This window comes from Macrobrachium rosenbergii, chromosome 24 (genome assembly GCF_040412425.1).
Source record: "Macrobrachium rosenbergii isolate ZJJX-2024 chromosome 24, ASM4041242v1, whole genome shotgun sequence".
Lineage (NCBI taxonomy): Eukaryota > Metazoa > Arthropoda > Malacostraca > Decapoda > Palaemonidae > Macrobrachium > Macrobrachium rosenbergii.
The window spans coordinates 28,552,925-28,558,735 of record NC_089764.1 but is presented as its reverse complement, the minus strand read 5'-3'; the positions used below and the strand labels follow the sequence as shown (position 1 = coordinate 28,558,735).

At 32.9% G+C, this 5,811-nt stretch overlaps 1 long non-coding RNA gene across 1 annotated transcript in view; it reads right to left on the bottom strand.

Moving 5' to 3' along the window:
- The window catches only part of LOC136851950 (uncharacterized), a 29,876-nt gene extending 24,792 nt beyond the window's left edge, over positions 1-5,084 (bottom strand). Inside the window, exon 1 of the long non-coding RNA XR_010857014.1 lies at positions 4,846-5,084. This is a non-coding gene — a long non-coding RNA (uncharacterized lncRNA). The remainder of the gene's footprint in view (positions 1-4,845) is intronic.
- Between the last annotated feature and the right edge of the window lie 727 nt (positions 5,085-5,811).

The following is a 5,811-nucleotide window of genomic DNA, read 5'->3' as shown; positions in this document are numbered from 1 at the left end:
ATAATAATAATAATAATAATAATAATAATAATAAAACCACATTGTCTTTACCTTACCGACAGATTCTTTTACCTTAAAAAAATATTTTCACATTTCCGTGAGATAAGAAAGATCCCAGCGAAGGGATTTTAATACTTTTTTTTTTTAATTGACAAGGAGCTTGTGGGTGATGGTAAAGTTAAAATTTATATTATGAGAAGTGCCTGTAGTTTTATAGTATAGTAGTGATATTGCCTTGTGATAATAGTAAAGTAATTATAAAAATCATATTGGACAACAGTCCACTGACTTGAAATTCAAGCTTCCAATAAACATTATGGTGTTCGTTTGAAAGAGGTAAAAGAAGGTATTGGGAGATTCAGAAGGAAGAGATTAGGTGTCAGAAAAGAAAAAAATAAATTAACTAAATAATAAATAAATATATAAAAATGCAAGTAACATGCGAGAGCTTTCTTAGCCTACAAAAAATTGGTATAATATATGGACTCCTTTCGAAAGAAATGGCATTATTTTCATCATATTTTTTGATAACAATGATAACAATAACTAGTATATTGAAGTGAAAATAAGTCATGGGACATTACTTTAACTTTATTTAATAACCAGTTGGTTTGTAGCAGAGACCAAATAGACACTCGAGTGTAACTGATAATCCCGGAATAACGAATTATTCTCGAATAGCAATTATTATTTTCAATGCAAATCACGTAACAAAATCCAGCATCACTAAAGAAGAAAATCTTTATAGAGATCTTGTGGGAATAAAATACATTTTTCCTCTTTCGTGATGTTAAATTTCGTCACGAGAATTGAGCTAATCAAATTGCCATGTGTGTACAATTCTGCCCTAAATTGGAAAACTGCAGTATCTGCAAAATTTTCGAAATTGAGATATGCCACCTACTGGGCTCGTGAAACACAAAATACACAAGTTACTGCAGTTTCAGAATGATTCTTCAATGCTTTCCACGAGTATTTAGAGGGTCCCATTTGCAGTATCTGCAAAATCAGTAGTAAGGCGAGGGAGTATCTACCATTTTTCTCAGTTTTGAATTTTTGCAGAAACTGCAGTCTTCCATTTTAGGGCAGAATTCCTGGCTGCAGGATTGTGACAGATATTCGAGTGTCTGTCACCTCCGTTGTAAACAAGTGATCATTGAATAATGGTAAAATAATGGTAAATATCTTATTTTCACTTGAAGGTATGAGTCATTATTATCATTGTTTTCAAAGATGTTACGAAAATAAGAATTTCATAAAGCAGTCTGTTTAAAAGGACCATAAAGAGGGATAAAATATGTGAATGCAAGGATATAAGGAGGAATACACACAGAGACAAACACATACATTTTTCAAGCAATACACTTCTTTGAGAGTGTCGAAAATATCTATTTCTATAAATTGTAGCAACTTCATGACACTTTTAACTAGTCGAGATCTCATCTTTCTGACAGTTCAGAGATTTTAGCGAATTTTGCGGTTAAATCGTGATTGCCATCTCATGCCGCTCTTTGAGGTTTTCAGATTTTGTGAAAAATTCTTGATACTTCAGCGACAATTAAAGACTTTGACTATGATTTTCAGGTTGTAAATTTCCCTTAGGTCTTGTCACTCAAACCATTAAATTTTGAAGTTTCAGCCGTTTCCCAAAAAGGTTCTTTGAGTAGATATTTTCTTTCTACAACGATAGAATTTAGAAAAAACCCCAAACCAAACATAAGACGAATAAATAAATAATCGTATTATTCATTTAATCGTCTGGAATTCTTAGCCCCTTTTAAAATTATTCTTGTTTTGAATTTTTACTAATTATTTTTTGCTTTCAGGAAAGCGGTCTCTCTATTTAATTTTTCTGATGTTGATTGCTTCAGTAAGTCTTTCAACCAATGTTTGCTTAAATATATTTTCTCTTAATTTTTCCTAAATATAATACAGTATATATATATATATATATATATATATATATATATATATATATATATATATATATATATATATATATATATATATATATATATATATATATATAACTGTTATTACTTAAAGCGGATTCAGCATAAATATTAGAAAACGTTCGTTAACTGATTCACAAAGAAAATATCTACCGGGCAAAAGGTCAATATAATATTTCTAACCAAACTCTAACAAAAAATATTTCAAAAAACATATAGACAGAGAACATTATTTATTAATTTCTCTGGTCACTCAAAATCGGGGGATGGGATCTGCTTGTCAGACGCATTTCGGAACTGTGATTTCATAAATAAATAGATAATTTGAACAAGTAAGGCACAGCGGTACGCGAGTAAAGCAAAAACGTGGGATTCTTGCAAAAACAATGATTCACGCAAAATTTGGGTCCATTTGCCAAATAATAGCAACGTAATGCAATAGACTTCAACATTAAAACTGCAGATCTATACGAGGAAAGTACAGCGATACGCGAGCAGAGCCAAACATGGAAATGTTGCAAAACACAACAATTCTCGCAACATCTGGGTCCATTTACAACATAATTGCGCTACAAGAATACTACTTGCCACATAACAGCGCCACATAACCTCATGGAAAGTGTATGACGATGTCATTTCTCTGAAGAAATGTTAAATGCCTGTTTTCGTGAACTTAACATCAGTCTGTGTTCACTAACCGAATTCTTTGTCATGCACAAAGCATTTCCGCAATGCCTCGGGGTTCAAAGCAGTCATGATGTTAGCTACAGTTTCCTCAGCTGGTACAATTTGATTCGTTTTACACGCCCGTTGAATAAAATTCTCTTGTTTGGTGAATAACATTCTTTTGGTAGTATGTGAAATTCTCTTGCTTAGTGAATAAAATTCTTTTGTTTCGGGAATTAATTCTCTTTGGTGAATAAAATTCTTTGTTTAATGAATAATATTCTCTGATTTAGTGAATAAAATTCTCTTGTTTAGTGAATAAAATTCTCTTGTTTGGTGAATAAAATTCTCTTGTTTAGTGAATAAAATTCTCTTGTTTAGTGAATAAAATTCTCTTGTTTAGTGAATAAAATTCTCTTGTTTAGTGAATAAAATTCTCTTGCTTAGAGCATATAATTTCCTTGTTTAGTGAACATAATTCTCTTGCTTAGTGAATAAAATTCTCTTGTTTAGTGAATAAAATTCACTTGTTATTGAATAAAATCCGTTTGTTTAGTGAATAAAATTCTCTTGTTTAGAGACTATAATTCTTTCATTTAGTGAATAAAATTCCTTTGCTTAGTGAATAAAATTTCTTTGGCGAATAAAATTCTTTTGTTTAGTGAAAAAATTCTCTTGCTTAGTAAATAAAATACTTTTGTTTAATGAATAAAATTCTCTGGTTTAGTGAATAAAATTCTCTTGTTTAGTGAATAAAATTCTTTTGTTTAATGAATACAATTATCTTGTTTAATGAGTAAAATTCTCTCGTTTAGTGAATAAAATTCTTTTGTTTATTGAATGAAATTCTTTCGTTTAACGAATAAAATTTTCTTGTCTGATGAATAAAATTCTCTCGTTTAGTGAATAAAATTCTCCTGTTTAGTGATTTTCTTTTGTTAAAAAAGAATGTTGAGTAATTATGGTGAACATGATTGCAAGAAGTGTCTATTCCTGTTTGAAACATGAAAAATATTCATGCAATCGAATTGAAGCACATTAGTAAATAAGTAAAAAGAAAAATTATTATTTATTTTTTCCACACCAGCTGAATAAAATTCTCTTATTTAAGCTGGAATTACAAAAAAATATGTTGCGTAATTTTGCCAAACCTGTTTACAAGAAATATGTCTATTCCTGTTTGACACGCGAGAAAAAATTCATGCAAGTGTATTGCGGCATTTCTGTAAAAAAGTAAAAAATAATTTGTTTTCACACAGACTGAATATAATTATGTTATTTATGCTGTAATTACAACAAATTGTTCAGCAATTTTGCAAAACCTGATTACAAGAAATATGTCTATTCCTGTTTGACACTCGAGAACGATTCATGTGTATTGAAGCACTTTAGTAAACAAAAAAGTTAAAAACAGAAAATTATTTTTTACCACACAAATTGAAAAAAAAATCTTGTTCAAGCTGTAATTGTAAAAACTGTTGAGTAATAATGCAAAACCCGATTACAAGAAATATGTTTATTCCTGTTTAACATGAGAGAAAAAATTCATGCAAGTGTATTGAAGCTCTTCTGTTAAAAAAAATATTTTTTTTCCAATTCTCTTGTTTAAGCTGTAATTACAAAAAAATATTGCTTAATTTTGCCAAACCTGATTACAAGAAACGAGTCTATTTCTGTCTGACACGCAAGAACAATTCACGTAAGTGTATTGAAGCACCTGAGTAAAAAAAAAAAGTAATTATTTATTTTTCACCACACCAATTGAAAAAAAATGATCTTATATAGGCTTTAATTAAAAAAAATGTTAAATAATCATGCCTAACCTAATTACAAGAAATATGTCCATTCCTGTTGGACACGCGAGAAAAAATTCACCTAAGTGCATCGAGGCACTTTAGTGAAAAAAAAGTAAAAAAAATATAATTTATTCAGCCAACTGCTTATCGATCGTTATAAAGAGCCGGAGCAATTGCGTTATGGCGTGAGGCGTACCAGCTGACCTGTGCTTGCACGTTGCATGACGGCCAGACATCAGCAATTTCGGAGCAAATGGTGCCAGGTAATCACACGTGAATGCAGCAAGAACCGTTTGCAAGCAAATGCACGCACACACACAGACACACACAATAGGTATTCTGTATACAGATAATGCCCTAAAAATGAGAATGAAAGGTTACTGAGCACCTTGATGAGTGGCAACACTGGAACTTAACTTTATGACACTTACTGAAACTGATCATCCAGGGAATATTTAAAAATAGGTGACGGGAATCAGTGAACACTTTGGTTACTGGCAGCACTGAAAAACAACTTGATGCAACTTGATGCAACTTATCGTCCCGAAGGAAGTTTTTTTCGCAACTTCTATACAGCAGAATCGTCAAAAAAAAAAAAAACTGGCAACACTGCTTGAGGAGTCAATTCGGCCAAAGCAACGACTGTCATTATCTTGAATGAAACCGATAATTGCACCGTAGGCGATATATACTATATATATATATATACATATATATATGAATATATATATATATATATATATATATATATATATATATATATATATATGTATGTATATATATATATATGTATATGCATACACTCGAGAGTCGGAATAAAGAGTTCCCGGCACCAGTAGCCTGACCTATAGCTAGCTAGGTCTCCTCTACAAGTCTGTATTGGTGTATAGTTCTTCTTGTACATCATCTTTCTCCTTCGTGGGAGATTGGTATCACTGTCAGGCACACACACACACACACACACACACAGAGAGAGAGAGAGAGAGAGAGAGAGAGAGAGAGAGAGAGAGAGAGAGAGAGAGAGATCGTTACTTCGGAAATGCCGCGCGTACTTTTCGGGGGAACCCCGATATGAAGGACCACCTTCCGACGGTCAATCCCACGCGTTACGCTCGCCGGCTAAACCGAAATTCGACGACTTCGCGTCGACCTGTCGAACACGGGTCAAGAATTCGGCTGGGGCTCGTCGCGGGTCGAACGAATTAGAAGGGTGTCGAGTAGGGCGGATACGAGGGGAAATTCGACGGCGTTCCGAGAATAACAACAGCTGTGGTAACTGCAAGAGAGCCGTCGAGCGTGCATGGGCGGGCGCGCAGGAGCATCCATTTCCTTCGCCAGGCAATTTTCGTGCATGGCGCCGTATCTTTGTTCACGCGCGTCTTTGGACGTTTGGGATA